The following is a 20,529-nucleotide window of genomic DNA, read 5'->3' as shown; positions in this document are numbered from 1 at the left end:
GGTGTATTTCCGCAGTGCGATCCTTGAGGAAGTTTGCAATGTAGACATAAGTGCGCTCCCCGACATTCACTTGGGATAGATTTGTTAGTATTGATGCGTGTGATACATTGTCAAACGCTTTACTCACGTCAAGCCCTAGAATGGTACGGGTGGCTCTTACAGGGCCCGGGTGTAAGATATCATGCTGAATCTGCCACGTAATGTCTTGGGTGGACAGATTTGGCCTGAAGCCAATCATCGTATGGGGCAGTAGCCTCTTGCTTTCAGTGTACTCATTCAGTCTGTTAAGAATGACGTGTTCCATAACCTTCCTAAGGCATGAGGTTAAGGATATGGGGCGGAGATTTTCCTGTTCCAGCCTCTTGCTTGGTTTCGGTATGAAGATTACTTTTGCATGTTTCCAGCTGGTTGGTATAGTCCCCTCTTTCCAGTGTATGTTGAAAAGATTGGTGATTTCAGTAACCGACTGCTCGTCTAGGTTACATAGCATTTTATTAGTGATACGGTCCTCGCCAGCCGCCGCTGCACTTTTGATGCTGCTTAGGACAGCACGTTCTTTACATTCCATAGTTTCACTGTCCAATTACCTGTTTTCTTTTCCGGTGTAAGCTACAGGCAGGGGAGTATCAGTGCTTGTATTAAAGTAGCGGTTTTTAGAGCTTCAAAGCGGGCATCATTATCTCCCGGGAAGGAGTGTATGATCCTTTGAAGGTTCCTTTGTAACGCTGTTCTAGTCTTAGTGGGGCCAAGAAGGTATTTAAGCAGGAACCAGGTGTTTTTGCATCCTAGCTGGCCACATAGCTGGCGGTCACTTAGCTGGTGCCAGTGTTCCTGACTGAGCTGTCGTGAGTATTTCCCGATATCCCTTTCGAGTTGGGCGAGGTGTTTGCGTAGGCCACGATTGTGTTTTTGCGCGAGCTAGCTTTTCTGCAAGCGCTTCTGCGCAGACGACGTGTGGACCAATTTAGCACCAGGAGCTGGCTCGTCCACATCCTGCTCTACCTCCGTGGTTGAGTTAGCTGCGTCTTTGCGAACACTGGATGTCCACTCTTCATGGTTTGTAAAGGGTGCGTGTTCACGTCTATTCGGGACATACCGGAAGCGTCCCATTTAGTGTGCTTAATTTTTAGCTTTTTCCCTGTGTCGCCTCTGGAGGGTACCGTAATGGAGAGAATGTAATAATCACTCCCAACGTTAAGTTCCGTATTGTCCAAGATGGCATTGTCTCTGTTCCTAGGGAAGGTTAAATCAGGCGAGGTGTTTTGATTCACACTATTGCCGATGCGGGTTGTTCTAAGGTCCCAGCTATCTGACGGGGTTGGGACGCGTCAGCTTCTACGCAAGACGGCATGCCGAGCGCGTTCCTGCCCAATTTTCTATGCCGATGCCCGGCTTTTTTATGCTTTTTTTATGTCCCTTGCTGGATGACACCGTTTTTGATGCACGCGGCAGGCCGCACCGTTTTTTTTTTTTTTTTACCGAGCGCCCGTGTTCGCGCTGTGAGGCGGGTCTCAGAGGCTCGCGAAAACAACGCAGCCGAAACAGGACGGTCCAAAAAATAAACTCACCGACAAGACAACCGAGGACGATCACCGTCGCCTCCAAAGCCGGAAGCCCGCAGAAGCTGCCGTAGCGTGCCATGTCGGGAATCCTCTCAGTCGAGCAACGAAACGCTTAACACGAAAGAAAAAATAAATAGCACCTCCGGCGGGGCGTCGCAGGTAGGAACGGCGATGTCGCGCAGCGAATCCAAAATCTCACGCCAAGCGAAGCAAGAATCCTCACGTTTCTCTGTTGCGGTAATAAAACGTCACGCCGTAGTCGCGGTAACCTTGGTACACATTGGACACAAACGCGCACGCAGAACGTCGGAACGACGACCGACTGAGAATTCACCGAGCACGGGGTATTACGCCGGAATTTGGGGGTAGTAGCGTCAACCACCACGTCACTTCCCGCCGCCACAGCATGCGCGAAAACACAAAGTGAACGTGCTTCCAGCACGTTTGAACGACGTAATGCTTCTTGTTCGTCACCGATGGTTGCTGGTGATAATGATGATTTATTGGCATACCCTTTGAAAGGTGGCGGCAACAAATAGTCACTCAGCCTGCTTGATTTATTCGGGTATACTATACATGTTCCTTATCTAGCATTTTTGTATACCCTCTCATTATTCTTTCTTTTTTTTCAAAAATTTACCTTGTGTCGCTACTTACGATTTTAAGAGATCAGGTCGTATCCATCTTTTCCCTGCTTTTTTTTCCACCAGTACTCTAATTGTCTCTTCCTTATCTATACGGCTGATCTGTTGTTGTTTTCTTACACTTTAAACCCAAGCGCTTCTGGGAGTTTCACGTTAGCTGCGTTTCTCGCTGGGTGGATCCCGTCGCATTCCATTAGGATGTGCTGAGTGGTCTCTGGATCTTTACTGTAGCATACACATGCCTCATCTAGTTCCGTATATTTGCTCCGGTATGTTTTGGTCCTTAGGCAACCGGCTCGAGCCAAAAAAAGCAAGGCACTGCCCTTTGTGTTATCGTACAGATTTTCCCTTCTAATTTATTTCTTCTCATTCTTGTAAATCTCCATTGTCCTTTTTTGCTTTCATTCTTTGCATCCAATTCAGGGTCTCTATTTCTATCACTTTCTTTCTGATGACTCCTGGTTGTCCATTTACAGTTTCGATTATCCTTTACGTGGTTGCCAACTTCCTTGATCTCTTCCTCTATTCTGTGTCCACGCTTTTCATGTGCACATACTTGGGCACTTTAGCCGCCCATTTATTTTCATCCATGTTCCTGAGCCTTTCTTCAAAACTAATTTTGCTATGTGCTTCTCTGACTTCAAAAGAGGCCCAACCCATGTCACCCTGCACTGCCTCATTTGTGGTATTACCGGGGGCTCCCAAAGCCAACCGGCCTACAGATCTTTGGTTAACTTCCAAACCCAACCATATATCCGATTTTAAGCATAGAATGGATTTTGCGAATGTTAGCGCTGGCACCATTACTCCTTTCCAGATTCCACGCACCACCTAATACATATTGTGGCTCCACAGTGCTCCGTGTTTCATTATTGCTGCATTTCGCTTCCCCTTTATATTCAGGTTATCTTGGTGGTTGCTTGAGTAATTCTTTCCTTCGTTTATGTGTACGCCGAGGTACTTATATTGCTTCACTATGGGTATTACTTGCTGTTAAATTGACGCCACGAAGTTACTCGTCTCTTCATTAAAGACCATAATTCCGGATTTCTCTGTGCTAAACATAAGGCCTAGATTTGTCGCTGCATTGCCACAGAAATTCGCAAGTATCTGTAAATCTTTTTTTTATTTTCCGCTAGTTAGCACAATGTCGTCTGCGTACATCAGTCCAGGGACCTTCTGTTGCACCATTTGTCTATTACGCATGTAGGATAAATCAAAACCTAATTCGCTGTTTTCCAGTCGCCTTTCTATACCCTTAACGTAAAGCGTGAACAACAATGGTGACAGAGGACATCCTTGCTTCAATCCTGGGTGAATTCCCGCCATTTCATTACCTTTTCGACCTTCCCAAACAACTTGTACTTGGTTGTCTCTATATATCTCCCTCAGCAGCTCCACGAAATCATCATCTATGCCTTCGTGCCGAAGAATATCCCATAACAATTCCCTGTCTATGTTGTCATGCGCTACTTTAATATCTAGAAATGCAATCAATAAAGGTCTTTTCTGGGCTACTGAAATCTCTATGCACTGAGTTAGTACAAACATATTATCCTCTAAGCGTCTGCCTGGCCTGAACACATTCTGTAGTTCCCCCAATACATTGTTTTTCTCCACCCAATTCGGCAGTTCTAATTTTATGGTTTGCATTGCCATTCTATATATCACCGACGTTACTGTAACTGGCCTGCACGAGCTCGTCTTATCCTTATCTCCTTTGCCTTTGTAGATGAGGTTCATCTTGCTTTCACGCCATCCAATGCGAATTTCCTTTGTTCTAATCACTTGCTCTATGGCATTAGTCAGCAGCGCCTTGCTTTTTGGACCGAGGTTTTTGATTAGCTGTATTGGGATGTCATCGGGTTCTGCTGCCGTGTTATTAGGGACATTTTCTGCAGCCTTTTTCCAATAAAAGCTTTCTAGGCTAAATCTTGATGTCTTAGGCGTCTCTGCTGTTGCAGGAGCTATTGTCTGAACTGCGCTTTTTCTAGCGCGGAAGTTATCCCTGATAACGTCTGTGATGTACCGCAGCGCATCGTCTCCTTCGTAGATGTTATCGTCTTCATCCCTTATAGCCGTTTGCGAGTTTTTAGGTGGAGCTCCGAGTGCTTTTATATAGTTCCAGAATCATTTTGGGGCGCATTTGTCTGTTTTGTGAATGTTATGCACCCAGCGTTCACTTGCGCATTTAATTTTCGCTTGCACGAGCTCACTCGCCACCCTTTTCTTTTCTCGGTATGTATTACATCTAAGGAGCACCTCTTCCTATTATCCCAGTTTTTTGGCTTCTCGATGAGCCCTTGATGCCTCTTTACACACTTCTATAGCTAGTTTTATTTTTTTTGTTCCACCACTTACATGGTTTCCTCTTCCCAATCCAACAATTGTTTTGTCGTGTCTGCTTTACTTCATGCTGCATAACGTCCACCAGTTCCTTATATTCCCAGACTGCATTAAGAAAAGCCTCAATTTTCTTCTCTATGTTTTCTGCGATCTCTGTTATTTGCTCTTCATTCATTTTTGAAAATTCTGAGGCTATAGGTTCGTGTTGTGCGCTGGTATCTCTCCCAAACTTTAATGCTAAACCTATATGATCTCTTCCCTGGATATTTTTTTCCATTTACGAAAACATGGAAAACGATGACGGCGTTGGCACTACCTCACCGCCAACGGGCAAAATGCACCACGTTCAGTTGGCACGACAGCAAGCAGTGTGGGAGGAAATCCTCGGCAGACAAACCACCACCACTGCACGACGCGTTTCAGCATAACACAGAAAAAAAATGGATTTTTTCTTTGTGCACAAATTTTATTAGGTCAGTGTCCACAAAACTTGAGAAATCGACAGGCTTGAGAGAAACGATGTATGCGCCCATACTTTTACGTATCAGAGCACACTTCATAAATGCTTATTCTACGTGCGTCTTCACAGTGTAGGTTCTCATGCAGAACGTCTGGTTTCGAAGCCGATGTTACCTAAATTAATACTGGAAAATTGTTCAGGCCTAATACAGCAGATTTCTTCTAAATACCTTGCAAAACGTGAGATTCTTCCCTCTTCATTCCTGGGAAACATTCAGGATAGAAGTCGTGACAACTCCGGGACTGTGCGTAATTCGGCATATGCACAGAAGTTCATCCCAATATTACCAAAAGTACGCTTATTGAATTGAGAAAATGTATGAGCCGTAGCTATGCGGGGCCGGCGTGCGTCCAGTCCAACTCGGTCGAGTTTAGAAATGAACAAACTTACATCATCAAAAAATTAGAGGAGCCCGTCGAAGCTTGAGGACCCCGAGCTAACAGGTGTTCAAGCAGCTTGACCATGACACGAAGATGCAGTGGTATTTCGCGGCACGAATCACATATACCTGACAAGGGTGTGAGAATGTTCGTGCTTGTTCGAGTAACATGGCGACGCTTCACAGCGTAAGATACTAGCACCAAGTTACTCCGCCAGTTTCTCACAGGGCTGAAACGCAGTCTAGATGCAGCAGAGAGTCCGCGAAGAGCAGTAATGGTCCCCTATTAGGCCTATCCGCGTTGTGACATTCTTCTCACGAGCCTCCTAATTCCTAGGTCTCGCGACCGAACTCCTTTCGTCTCGCAGCTAGCGAGAGTATGAACCCGTCCGGCCAGCTCACTGCTGGCGCTGACCTGTAAGGAGGCGAGGCCGCAGTTTGTATCCGGAATCCGTAAAACCCTGTAACAATCGCCTTCTTTTCCGCTACGAGTGAGAATGCGACGTGATCGCACCCATACGCGCCAAGTCACGAGGAAAGGTGGCCTGTTGCGTTTCCTTCGTTTTTCGCTTCTTTGACAAGAGCCGGTCGAAGGAAAAGGTTGAGACTTGCGAACGTGTTTTAACCACGTGTCCTCGACATTTTTTTTTTTCATTTGGCGGTTGAGTGAAGTCTTTTTTTTCCCTAAAACAGTCGTTCAGGGCAACGCCAGTCCCAATTGTTTATTGACTATGGCAATATGCGGTTGAACGCGAGGCCAATGTGTCGCGGGGTATGACGACCGCATTCAGATATGGGCGGAATGCATGTTTCAGCCTTGCGTAACGAGACAGTTACTGTGTCCGCGACGTGAATCTTTTCTTCAGAGAGAGAGAGAGAGAGAAAATACTTTATTCCGGGTCAGACTAAGACTTGTAAATATTCCTCCACCAAGAGGACATTGGCCAGCTGGTCGGCGAAGGCCGCCGACGCCAACCTCACCCGCCAGTGGGGAGGTGGGGGTAGTGAGGAGGTTGTAGGGCTGCGGGGCAAGAGAAACGGTTTTGATCTACATTCGCGTGCGCAGAGGGGCAGTTGAGACATGAGGGTTCTGAGCGCTAACGATGACGGCGTGCTGTAGGGATCAAAGTGTTGAGCTCGACGGCCCTGTGGGTGCGTACTTGAGCAGTGCAGAGACAAGGGTGTGGTGGCGGGAGAGTCTGCAATGAATGCCGGAGGTGCTTGTAGTGCTACTTTAGAGTTTTCTGGCCCCTGGCCCCATCCGCTATGGGCGGATGGGGCCAGGGGATCGTCGACGCTGGGCTATTAATCTCGCGGGCAAGCTCATGAGCGAGCTGATTGGCGATAATCCCCGCATGACCCGGCACCTACACCACAGTGACCAAAGCAGGGGAGAGAAGGGAGAGTCATGAAGATTATCGGGAAGTCTGTTGTCGCGAAGAGGCCGGATTGCCGCTATGGAGCCCGATCAAATGCGATACCAAGGAGAGGGAGCGAGAAGGGTTAGTTCGGGTGTTGGGTGATTGACCGCGGCCAATTCAAAGGATAAAGAAGAAGTAGCAAGTGAGAAGGGGCCAGCGCTGGAAGGGATGGGAATGTCAAGGGGATTGTGACACAAGCAGTGGAGCCATGAGTTCGGTGATACGCTGCCTCCACGTAGCACGTGACAGTGTCCGGTGGGAAATGGCCGGGGAAGTGAGCGCGCCCTTGTCGTCGTCCCTCATGAAGATCTGGGATCATATTAGAGGGAATAAGGGCACAGTGGAGCCTGCTGGGAAGGGGTAGTTGAGGGGTGTACAGCGGAAAGTCAATAGGCCGGATGCCATCCCGCTGCAGTAGCCAATGTCCCTGCGCAGAGCTGAATACGCGGCCAAGTTGTCGATCACTGTGAAAGAGAAGAAATAGGCCTGTTGCGCATAGTTTGGCTGTGGATTCATGTGTAGGAAGATTTAGGGCAGCTTTATGGAGAGTGTTTAAAGCCGGTTGAATGCGATGTATTTCTGTCTGTGTAAGTCTGCAGTATGGTAGGGCATAAAGGATTTTGTTCAAGGCAAAGGCTGTTACACGTTGATTGGCTCTGCATACGTCGAGGCGGCCGCGCTGCTTGACCACTCGTCGGACTAAGTGAGGTTTTTGGTGGCATGTGGTGATCGTGGATTGTATTGCGCGGGTGAAACAGCGGTTTTGGAGGGGAAAACCAAGCAGGATGACGTGCAGGGGGTAGGAGTACCAGCTCTTTCCTTCACCACTCTTGGCAACTGATTCTAGCCGATACATAAGCGTGCTTCTTTTAATGGATGCTACTTATAAACTGTCGCTCACTGACGCGTGCAGAACCGGTTTAACCACTGCCGCTGAAGCTCTTGTTCGTGTAAAATAATAAAAGCGTGAGAGCTCTCAGAATACCCTGCCAAGTTCTTTGGTCATCGTCTTCTCGTTAGGTCAATAGAGCTAATACGTCTTTAATTCCTCATAAGCATGTCATGCGATAGTAAATTGCAAATCCCTGGCTGTATTTCCTTTTCCGTATTACGCGAGGACTCTGGATAGTTTCTTCTTATCCGTGTATTACGTAAAAAAACGTAAGCACTAATTCAGCGTCTTTCAAGATCCTAATCTCTTACTACGCTACACACACATTAATCGTGAACAACAGACGAAAGAACGCGTGAATAATACACGAATAGCACGCATCTACTGCGCCAAATTTAGGAGCTTGCTTTGCAATCAAGTAGCCGCGTGGGAAATTTGCGGCTGTAGTTGTAACAAGGTGCTTCAAACACCACAGCTGCTGTTGCCGTAATTCGCTTGAGTACGCACAATCTGCGGCACCATTCTTCCTCGAACGCAGCTCGGTTCGATCGAGCTGCTTCACACCAATGCAAGTTCGCAGTGTTTATTAGACCACTGCGCAAATAGCGCAGCATCCGTTTCGCAATCGAGCGCATTCTTGCGATCGCACATTCACAGAAACACTTGCAATATTTGCGTTTTCTTTTGTCAAAATATATAAATATTGCATGTCTATGCATATTGCATGTCTATTTACCTTGCAGAAACTGCTCTGCTTCATTTCCTGTTCTTTCCATTCTATTCAAATTCAAGACGCAGTTCAGCTTCAAAATAGTTACGAGAACATGCCCGCTTCCCAGAATCGATGCATCAAGCTGGTTTCTTGAATTTATTCTTGTCGATTTAGTTTCGGCCGCATACCCGGTACCACTGTTTCAAGATAGACGGTTGAGCTAGTAGCATTTCGACTTCTGTTAGTGCTTCAAGAACGGAAACGTGCGCTCATGGGAAGACGGAAGGCAACGGGGGATGACGTACACACGGCTAGTTTCACTCGACAAGTCTCAGTGGCGCCCTCTAACATGTGACGTCATCTTGCGGACTCCACGCCACGTAATGCGCTTGTAGCTCCGCGAAGGCGTTTAGCTGCAGCAGATCAGGCTGCCCTATTCTGGTTTTCTAAACAGCGTGTGCGGTCAAATTCGCCGATATGCCGAGACCGATTATTAAGGCGAAAGCCTTACATGTCTGATTAGTCAGTCTACCTTTAGCGAAAACTCGTCGGCGACACAAAATGAACAATAACGATACGAGGCGTCGACCTTTAGTGAGAGTCGAACGCTCCACATTTGGTGGTAATTAAGGCGAAGTTATTTGAGAGACACGTAATTAGGATAAAGTTAATTAAGGCACTTGAACCCACGACCTTGGGTGGTAGTCCAACCCTCGACCTTTGGAATTAACACAGGCGGCACGTCAGCTCGGACCAACGTTTGATACCGATTGGCACTTCCTGGCCGAATGGTGGCCTAAGGTTAACAGCATGGTTCCAATATGGGCTGTGCCGTTCTGATTCCTGGCCGAATCATGGCCTAAGATTAACAGCATGAATCGAATATGGGCTGGCCAATTCTTTTAGGGATCCAACGCTGGCCCTCTTTACACATGCAGTAAACAATATTAGCACTGCCGTTCATTGAGGCTGGAATTATTGGACCGACATTCCTGTGGATGTGCCAACATGGGTTACTAAGTTGGTTTTCTTGGAACAACATAGGGTTTGTAGTGTGCAAGTTTTTTGTTCGCAAATTTTTAAATGTATTTTTTATACGACTTGGTAAGCTTAACTTACGTTTAAAAACGCCAAGACAAACGTAATATCTGGGGTTGTAGTTGCCTAATTCAAAATATTATTACAATCGAGACACGTCGTAGTGGGGGACTATCCTAACCACCTGATTTTTTCCCCCATGCACCCAATGCATGGTACACGGGCCTTCTTGCACTCCGCTTTGCCGAAATGTGCCTGCCTAAAAAATGGAAACAGCGGTAAATCTTGCGCATTTGCCTGCGCATTTTACGTTTCGCGTGCGCGCTCCGCGGCTTTGAAGGATCAAGATTCTGGGCAGAATCAAGATTCGCAGAATCAAGAATTGCGCTTCCAGTGAGCTGATGTCGTTTTAAATTGCCTCGAGATGGAATGCATGTGTTAGTGAAACTTCTATTTATTTGTTTAGCAGCTAGGAAAGGTAATTAATGTTCCGGTGACATTAATCATGCTCATATTTCAATGGGTTTTTTTATCACTTCATTGCGCATGCGTGGTAAACTCCTTGTATGGACGCCTCGGAGTGAAAAGAAAATTGTTTAAAGTTTGCGCTTGTCCGTGTTAATACCCTCTCGTCCTTGCCTGTCTTTGGTGCATAATGTTTCCTTCGCTTTGTTTTTCTGTTTACTTTTTCGTTCTTCAAACTTGCCAACCCCACTTTGCACCCTCACACACCTGGTCAGTGCTATTAATGAAGCACTCGGGTGAAGCACATGCCGCTAAGTAGAATCGGCAGCGCGTGCAGGCATGGCGGACTATTGTCCCCATGCATGGCATGGGGACAATAGGCAGGCATGGTCACTATTGTCCCCCATGTCTCCCTCCGTCGCTGCTGCCCGAAGTTCCCGGTGTGTCTACGTCCGGAGGGGGAGAGTGTGGTGTTTACGCCGCTTTGTTCATTCACCCTTTCCTCGTACCCTTTCCTTCTATGCATAGCTAGCATACTGACGGGTGGCGTGACTGCTTGAAGACTTGCCCGTACTTGTCAGCGCACTGGTATCACGAAAAAATGCTCGCTTGCGGTCGTCATTCCTACTGCAAAGCCTACATCTTAAAATATGTAGCAAAGTTGCCGCGGAGTTTTGCGAGTATTACAACTAATGAAACAAGAAAAAAAAAAAAAACTCGCCGCTGGCGGCAACAGTCTTCGATTTGGGATGAACTCGGAAACGCAGGAAGATGGATCTTACAGTGGTGAGTGCATTTATTTTGCGCATGTTGCTAATTTTCTAAGGTGCTAGATGGATTAAATTAGGAAATGTCGCATTGAGTTGTGTGTTTTACAAGCGCGATTGTTTCGATGAAGTAAATTTCAGGATACTACATGTTGCCTTAAAAATTGTGTCCGGCTACCTAAGCGCTTTTTCTTGGGGCTTGAATTCCACGATTTCTGTACATATTACTGTTGAAGTAATTACCATTTATTATAGCTTTGTTGCTTCCTTAACGTTGCATTTTTTTGCATTCACGTTGCTCTGCACTGCATCGAATTGTCGATTTGGGACGGCCTGGAGCACGGAGTGTAATGGCGATTACAATGTTATGTTGCGTTTGCCTGCTATAATGCTGGGGCAGTGATGGGTGGATTATAAATTTAGGTTGACTAAAAATTTAAAATAGCTATTTATGTGCAATTACTACATTTCACATGTGATTATATATTTCCATAGCCATTTATTTACACGAATACATTTTCATATAACTGCTAGACCGTTGTCGAGCTCACCGTAGTGGGGGAACGCAATTATTTCAGGAAAAAAGCTGACAATTCAAAGTAAAATGGTGGTCTTCACTGCTACAAAATGCTGCTATCGCAGTAAGTGAGCGCAGAGCCAAAAGAATAATTTAAATGTGCTATCTTGTTTTATCTATTTTCTACCCACGTGAATTTAGGCTATGATACATTTATAGTGTATATCAATCAACGTTTACTGAACAGAAACGCTGTGAGCTGGATTGATAATTCTTTTCTACTGTATTACGATGAATGCTATAAACTGCTGCCAACCCAAGCATTATCACGCGATATATATTCTACTGAAACAGCCCTCACTAAGGTAGAGTGCCTGTAATTGCCTAACTTATTTTATTAACAGCCTTTGAATAGTGTCCAGCGTTGAACATGTGTTAATCCCTAGTTTGTGAATTTCACCCCAATTCCAGGACTTTGATTTTATAATGCTACGGCTGCTGCCTGATCCTGCTAGTCAATCCGAGGAACTGGGCTTGTTCTCACTGTTCTCGGTAAGTGTCATTTCCCGCAAGCGAACGCGGCAGTATTTTTTTTTTCTTTCCGTGCAATAAATTCCTATTTTCGCTAGTGCTTCCTGACGCAACTTGTCGAATTTCACATGTAAAATTTGCACGAAGGTCGCATTGTATCTACACTATTTGAAACTAGGCATTTTAAGCTGTAATAAGTTTTGTTGCACTTCTTTAATTTTGAAGTGCTACGTTGACTATGTGTGGGGTGTAAACAAGACGGATGGATCCTGAGTATTTGTTTGTTGTAAATGTTTTCTCGGAAGATCTTCTACGAAAGATGCGATATGTGTTGGAATATTAAATAATGTTGCCTCAATTTTTTGCCGCAATATTTACTAACTCCTTCGAACTCTCTGCTCAAATTCAGTTCGCCTCCCCCCCTTCTACGGCATTCCCGGGGGTCAAGCACCTCCCGCACCAGTCATCCCCGCCAGCAGCGCCATCGCCACCCCACCCCACCCGTCCTCTCAAGAAAAGGTGCCCTGTCAAGTGTCTCCCCACCGTCCGCTCTCCCCTCCCCCCCCCCCCCGCCTCCTTTTTTACAAAGGATATTTTTTAAAAGCTACACACTGCCAGCTCCGAAGAATAAAAACCCCCTGAAGAAGGAGCCGAATGGACCCTGAACCATCGGGATAATAAATTATCTTATTGCTTGGAGTCACTCTCAAAATCCTAATTATTTCCCAACCAGACAGGTAATTGTGTCGAAATGCTTAGCTTCAATTCTATTCTTGCAGTATGGTGATTTGCCAACAAGAAAACATGGCACATACATTTGTCATTCCGTCATCTCTGATAATATATTTTTTTTTATTTTCCAGCGCAAGCATCTGCTTCCAAATAAGGGGGAAGTCGTTGTGGGAGGTGACAGCAAATGCAATGAAACCACTGCATTATCGCGGTCCTCAGGGGCCTGACCAGCCCGCCGTATTCCGAGCGCTGACCAACCAGCCTACCCACGTCAGCTCCCTGCCCTGAAAGCCCTGGCCAGCCAACCGTCCACGGCACCTTGCCTAATTCCTATCCTCAGGGCCTTGCCTAATCCACCGTCATCCATCTAGCTTCACGAGAGATGGCTATTTGGCACTTGTTTCCAAATAAACTGTTTTAACACAACCCAGCGTCACCCATTTAGGTCGACGGAAAATGCCTGCTTGTGCTTATTTATTTGCAAATAAACGGTTATAAAATTGTCTTTCAGTATTCTTTTATGAATATTTGCATGTGTAGAGGACTTCTGATTCTTGACCTAATATACCTATATCGCGTTTTCCTAGCGACAATTGATATAGCCAGTATGGGGACAATTGCTCTAAAAAATGCCACTAGCAAAACGCTCGCGGTAATGGCTGCAATGTCTAGAGCTAGCATATTTACGAGATTCGTCATGCAAGGGGGAGTGGCCGAAAGCTGGCATTAATAATGGCAACGAAATGGCTCATCGCTGGTACTACGCTAGCAAAACAATGGCTGCTGCATTGGCATAATATTCGGCCTATCTTGGTTTCAACTCGGGGCCAGCCTTGGATAGGGATTGCACTTTGCCAATATGCCAGCATTGGTTAAAGACTGGCACCAATTTCTGCGAGAATTGGACCATGCTTGGACCATTGCTGGTGTGCTGCCTGGGAAGGGGATGACTAAGCGAAGTATGCTCACCGAATTACGGGGGATGCCTAAGCGAATTGAGAGCATGAGTAGCGAAGTAAATGGATGAGTAAGCGAATTAAGAGGGAGACTAAGCGAAGTAGACAAAGCGAATTAAGTGGGGGGGGGGGGGGTGTCATGTGTTCGTCTTTAACGCATTGGCACTTGGGCTTTAGCCTTCAAGTCATCTTAGGAATAAATAAGAAGCCCTGTCAATTTTGTTCACCAACGTTTTGGTCCATCAGAACGAATGCATGACGACGATGCAATAACGACGATGGTGTGCCAATGGCTCGAGGACAATGGCATGACGACGAGTGCACGATGACAATGGCATAACGATGGCTTACAAGCATACCAGCATAGAATGAGAAATACCACCATGAAATCAGATTTAGCAGATATTAGGTTCGGCGTCCCGCGGGAATGTATTTTAGTTACTACCATTTCCCGCTTTATATCAATGATACCGTGGCAATACCAAAACACCCGATATTTTGTTATATGCTGATGATACGAATGTTTTTTTCTCCTCTGATAACATCGCTATTCTAATTCCACTTATTAATACTGGTTAAATTTTCTTTTAGTGTGGTTATCGGCTAATCAGCTAAACCTAAATGGTAAAAAAGTATGAACGTTTGTGGTCACATCAACAAGCCAGTTAGGTTTGCATCTTCTTTAATACTTCGATCGCTACCACTTGAAAGGGTTTCCTAGTTCAAGTTCTTCGGTGTACTCTTCCATGAAAATCTATGGTTGATGCAACACGAAAGTTATATTAAACGTAGCATAGCATAATTACCTTTAGAACATAAAGGGACACTAAAGAGAAACCGGAAGTTGAGCTTTAATGATAGATTATGCTTTTCACGATCACAGTCATGCCATGCTTACTGCGAACAGAGGTTTACTAAGCGAGAAAAGTCGCGAAAAACTGCTGACGCCCCTGTCGTATTTCCCGCGCTACACGTTCGTTACGTCGGAGATCACAAACGCTGCCCAGTCGCGATTTATCGACAGGGATTTATCGCTGTTAAGATAAAAGCAAAATGAAATACACCTTAAACGTAAATAAACAGCATTTCCAACTTTTTAAACAGTTTCAAGCGAGGATGTAGAACTTTAACGCAAAATTAATAAATAAAAAGAAAAAAATGACATGGCACTACATGCGGTCGTGATAGTTTCGTTTTCGCTCCATGCATCATCGCGCGCGTTCCGCTCTAAAGTGTCGCAGTGTTTGGTTGCGTGTTGCGTGGCTCGAAAAACGCTGACTTCGCGAGAAACAGCCATAAAATGGTTCGTGTGCAGGGTTAAAGCTGTATAAATAGCGCCAGGCGCTTGTTCAGGGGCAGCGTTAGTGTTGACAGGACTGTGTCCTTCACAGGTTGTGCCACGCGATGAGCCCCGGTGTTTGTAATGGCCCAGTACTCTGCCGATGATAAAACGGCAAAAGAGCCAGAGAAACCGATGCTGTGCTCTGTGCATTTATCGCCCTCGGATTATGTGTATAACCCTGCCCTGGAAAAGTCTATTGGCGTGCCCAAGAGGTCAGTCCTTTCTCGAGCAGCTGTTCTATCATTGTCGCCTTCATCAAATCCCCTACTAGTGCAGCTGCAGCAGCAAACTGGCGGCTTTGTAAGTGCTGAATGTCATTAAAAAAAGCCACGAAAAAGCGATACCGAGTACGCGCGCAGCTTTCTACGCTTGTTCTATCGGGAACGTCGTCACCTTGCGGACCGGACGCCTCGCCTTCCTTCGACGAAAACGAGGCTTGGCTTTCCGTCGGCGTGGCCGGCGGCTCCATGTCATCGTACGAGGAAACACCTGCCGCGCGAACACGGAGGATTATTTCGCGCTTAGTTTCTCTGTAGTCCTGCTTCCCAGGCGATCTCTTCGTTGCAAGGTTCAGCGTGAGCAACGGTATCCATCGCGGACACAGAACACCTAAGCAAAAGTCGCAACGAAAGCAAATGCAGCGGCCGTGCAGCCTATGATGCAGCCAGAGTCTCGGCCGCTTACGCAAGCGGTGACGTATCATGGCGCCATCTGATGCGCTGAGCACAATGAAATCCGTGACGGCACTGCTTCAGCGCCGAATCTGGAGTGAGAGAAAGAAATTGAAGAAGATATATATATATATATATATATATATATATATGGTCTTTGTTTACGAATTTCTCCACTAATAATTTATATTTTGCACCCGACAAAAACTTCATGCATTCCTGACGGTCCCTCTTTATTCCAGGCTGAGCTTCCTGTTTCTTTGTAGTGTCCTTTTAAGCGGCAGCCGCACTTTTCCAGTATTCATTATAGACTCCACTACTGTCTACGAATCTGGGGCGTCACCTCTAAAGCCAACATGGAAACTATTCCGAATGAAGCAAGAGTGTGCCCGTATTGTTCATAACCTATCGATGTATGAACAGAACTCTGCGTACTTTCACCGAGACGGTATTTGAATGTCAGCAGTCTATAGAAGCAAAAGTTGCCCGAAAAGGCATGTTTAGAATTCACAAGTAGCCGTGAGAACTTTTCTTTCTCAATACTACAATACCACAACTTATAACATCTTAAGACCTAACAACTTTATTAAGGTGAAAATCAGGACTACGGCCATAGGCTATTACAGCGGTAGATTCCTAATTAACTTAATAATGAGCATGCTTTATTTGATATTATGCAACATTCTGCAACTCCTTCAACATTGAGAAAGAAATCGAAACTCTATTTGGGCTGCAAAATTAACTTCTCTTTCTGATGGTCTTTACTGCATCTCGACTGTTATGCAATTACATGTATTGCAAGACTTTTTCTTGTCATTTCGCATTGCCCATTCTGTATCTGCAGCATCATTCATTTATTGCTTTATTTTCATTATTTACACTTATTGTGCTGTAGTGATATGTGAGCGTATGTGTGTGGGTGTGTGTGCGGGGTGGGGCGTTAGGTATATATATGTATACGTTTTTTAAATTTTATTTTATTTTCACTGTTGTCTGCTGTGCCGGTGTCGACAGGAGCCTAGCCAGGCATACATAGTGTCGCCTTTTAGAAGCGAGAGTATCTTATGCTCGGGGCAGTGTCCGTTCTGTGGCGTCCGACCCATACTGCGCATGCGCAACTCTCCCTCATTCTCCTCTCCTACGCAGGTGTGCGCTCTCCTCCTCCCCTCTCCCTCTCTCCACCACAGGTGCGGCACAGCAAATCATTGCATATAACTCTCTCTCACTCTCTCCCTCTCTCTCTAAGGGTACGCGGGTAGGCGGCGCAAGTGTCGCGGCGCAGTATAAGGCACGCGTTCGCTGTGATTCCGTCATTCTCTCTGTGTGCAACGATGTGCAAAACGCCATGAACAACGTCAACGTCGGCGCTAGTTGCAGCGGCAGCGCCACCGCCGCGGAGCAGAGGAAGGCTCGGGATGCCGAACGTAAACGTCAGCATCGGCAAGCGGACCCCGAACTTCGGGCCACGGAAGCCGAACGTGAACACAACCATCACCATCAGGGGAACGTGCATGGACCTCGTCTGCGCAAATTTCAAATTCGACCCTCTGCAGCAAGACCCATTGACGCTACACTTCACCGACCACAAAGCCATCGTCTTCAAGATACCGAGCGCACCGACGCTAGGAATCACGTACGATCTCTAAATAAAGACACAACGACCACGTACAAATGTCTCCTCTCTTCTCAATACATTCTCTAATAACTTTCATTGGGTTGTGTTGCCAAGTGAAACGAAACCGAAACTCGATGCGCACCCCCGCGATGCTTTCGCATTACACCATGGTTGCCCGTAGGGTGAGATGATGTGATTTTTCTCCGGCGCTACGGCAATCATGTGTTGTCAAAACTCGCAATACACTTGACACTAGTGAGAGAGCTAGATATAAACATCTACCCTTTTCGTCCTCTAGTGGGCGGATTTCTCATTCCAGGAATCCGTGGGCTCCTGCTGCCACCCTGTCCCGGTCCACGAGCTTTCGTTGGTCATCATTGACTGCTCCAGTCAGGTAGACTGCTCCCTCCCTGATAGTGAGAATATATTTAGATCATCAAAAGTGTGATGCGTTTATTTAGGAATACCATCAATCCCTTAACAGCAGCCACAGTTGTGCCTAGTCACCACGAGCCAGCGTGTTCACAGTTCCAACGCCGGCGTTGGAACGGAGGCGTTCCGCCGGTGCTATCCTGCTCACCCTCCTTTTTTTCTCTCTCACGTGTGCAATCATCCGCGGAAAGCAAATACGCGCCCGGGACTCTGCAAAATGTGCAGAGGTACCGAAATTGCGTTGGAGATACCCTATGCAATTGGATAGGAATAAACTTTATTTGTCCAGCGGTTAAGGCTGTTGGTGCCTGGGCTAGGCTGCCAGGGGTCCATCGCCGGAGAACAATGTTTCGAGATCCTCGGCAATGGCCCTGGCCCGCTGGACGGCCCACTCCTGGTCCTCGGGTGCCTCACTGAGAGAGAGAGAATAAACTTTATTGTACGGAGAGTGGTTGGTGTGGTTACTCTCGGGTGGAGCCCTCTTATAGAGCCCCACTGGCCGAGTTGGCTTCCCAGTGCCAGCTAGGAAAGTCTTGCCTCCCAAGACCACGTTGTGAGTGTCTGTGATGAGCTCACCAGCCTGGATACTGCCTCGGCTGGGCGTTCCGTACACTGGTATGTAATGTGTGTCAGTGTGGCTGTGTGATCGTTGCACCAGGGGCATACACTGGTTGTGTATACCTCTGGAAACATTGCGTGCAACCTTGATATGTGCGGGTAATCTTGGTTTGAAGGCGGCGCCAGTCCCTGGCTTGCTGGCTGCTTAACTTGGGATGTGGAGGAGCGTACTTCCGTCTGGTCAGGCGTTGGTCCTCCAAAATCTGCCTGCTCGTGATGGGATCTTCATGGTGGTTTGTGAGGAGGGCGGCTTGCCATCTCTCAGCGAGGCGCCCCGCTTCAGAGGGTCCTGCTGTTATCTTCCCCCTTCCTCTTGGTCCTTCTTCAGGGCGTTGACCATTCCCAAAGTATATGGGCCATATCAGCCGTTTGTGCTCGCACCACGGGCAGCCGGGGCGACGAGCGCAGCGCGGGCCACAGGCGGTGCAGGTGAATAGGGTTCGTGAAAGTGCCCGTCTGCAACCGCCTCGGGTCGACTGCCTGGGACCTGTCCATCCACCGTGGGGTTGTGGATATGTCATACGTTCTTTCCTGTAGTGTGCAAGAACCTCTCGGTACGAGGCCGCGAAACTCTTCGATATCACGGTCGGCGTCCCCGTGGCCCCCAGCTCCGTCCGCCGCGATTGGGATATGTTGTAATTCTCCGCTGGGGTCCCGCACAACAACGGCGGCTGCCCTCTGGGTGATCGCGTCGCGGCGGATAAGTTGCCTCCCGACGAGAGGGGCACGCTCGTTGTAGTTGGGCGGCATGCCGGTGTGTTTCGGCCGTTAGTATTGTTGTTGTGCGGCTGGTTGTCTTCTTTAGTACCAAGCTCCCCGACGTGCGCGGGGAACCATTGAGGGACTTGTTCGTAATCCTGCCTGAAACGAAGTCCCCGGCTCTGGCGTTGAGCATGCGCGCCACATCCGCGGACACCCAACCTTTGGTGAGTAGTTCCGGATCGCTGATTTGGAGTCACTTATGATCAGGCAGTGATAGCGTGATACCGTACCTCCGTGGAGTACCGCGAGGGCTATGGCCATCTCTCCGCTGCTTCGGCGACGGCAGCCTAGCTGATGCCATGACTCGGATCCTTCCCTTCGTATCTACGACCCAATGGAGAAGGCGGGCTCCGCCGCCGGCGGCCGGCCATGTCGTTGATGTTGCGCTGTTGTTGCTGTGCAATAAGATACTGTTAAAATAGGGGTTGGTTTAATTGTAGTGTTCTCAAAATAACGGTGTCTTCTCTATTGAGTATTAGTTGCGGAGTGGTACTTTCTTCGTCCGAGTCTATGGTGCTCAAGGATATAGGTGTACAAATTCGGGGATGTCTTCCACCATCGTCGCCTTTTTGGTCCCCTCTGGCAGAAAACCTGACTTGCGTGCTCTCGGGCTGCGGCATGAGCGAAGCTTCGTTGCCCGCCAGGGACTGTGTCTCGGGGCTATACACGTAGGTTTTCTGGAAAATATCCTCTATGGTTAGAGGTTTCAGTAAGAACGCGAAGCTGAGTTTATTTCTCTTTTTATTTAATTACTTTACTGCGCTAGCTCTAGTGCAATCTTTGCCATCCTCTGCTGAGGTTGATTTATGTACTATGCGCAAAATTCAAATGGGAACAAATTGAATATTACTTGCATATGTGTTTGGCTTTAAGTTTGATCGTATTTGAAATATTGGCGTAAATTCGCCAAGAAGACGTATATGCTTGATACTACTCAACGCCTCGCAACCAGCTGCAGAGCAAATAAATGTCGAATTCCATTTAATTGCACGTAACATGCGTTATAAAGGTTATTTCGGGTCAACGTTCAATTTAGCTGATAGTACGCGGTGAATAAATGTAGCTGATGCTTAGAGACTGGAAAAGGTTAATAACCTGACATGAGGTGACCTTACTTTAGTTTAACTTCAGCTGCAATTGAATGACGAATACTGAACTGAATGATGAAACTGAATTACGCAACAAAAAGCTAGATTAGCTTCCTAACTTATACTAGAAAGCTAAATCTAGCTAGATACAGAGATGCAGGAATATTTGAATATATTTTAAATATTGATTTTTCTAATTATGATTAAAAAGCACTGCATTCAACTTCTACCGCAGCCTACCAAAGTAAGAACATTATAACCACTGGCTCCTGTCCATTCGATCCCGCATAGTAGGGATGAAAAAGAAAAATGATGTCGACAAAACTATGACAACAGCAACTACTATTACTACTACTACTACTACTACTACTACTATACTACTACTACACTAATACTACTGCTACAACTACTACTACTACTACGACGACGACGACGATGACGACAGCAACACCAAAAATGGTGTTCTGCGTGGGAAGAAGGAAGCTGCGTCGCAGTAAAAGATTCAGAGCCGAAGGAATC

At 46.8% G+C, this 20,529-nt stretch overlaps 2 protein-coding genes across 10 annotated transcripts in view; one reads left to right on the top strand and one right to left on the bottom strand.

Annotated features, from left to right (window-relative positions):
- Positions 1 to 20,529, bottom strand: part of LOC119466316 (uncharacterized PE-PGRS family protein PE_PGRS20-like) — a 1,297,174-nt gene that overhangs the window by 526,929 nt on the left and 749,716 nt on the right. The window contains exon 1 of one of the 6 annotated variants that reach the window (XM_049656753.1): positions 1,722 to 1,835. The exons of 4 other annotated variants lie outside the window; for them this stretch is intronic. The gene's annotated coding sequence lies outside the window, so the exon portion shown is untranslated. Of the gene's footprint in view, positions 1 to 1,702; positions 1,836 to 20,529 lie in introns of those variants that run through there. One more of the 6 variants, XM_049656754.1, reaches the window with a different exon arrangement.
- LOC119466319 (uncharacterized PE-PGRS family protein PE_PGRS20-like) overlaps positions 1 to 20,529 on the top strand; it is a 1,091,962-nt gene that overhangs the window by 361,971 nt on the left and 709,462 nt on the right. The gene's annotated exons all lie outside the window — the stretch shown is intronic.

Source organism: Dermacentor silvarum, chromosome 10, assembly GCF_013339745.2.
Source record: "Dermacentor silvarum isolate Dsil-2018 chromosome 10, BIME_Dsil_1.4, whole genome shotgun sequence".
Lineage (NCBI taxonomy): Eukaryota > Metazoa > Arthropoda > Arachnida > Ixodida > Ixodidae > Dermacentor > Dermacentor silvarum.
Note: the sequence above shows the minus strand (reverse complement) of the source record. Positions and strands in the feature narration are given on the sequence as shown.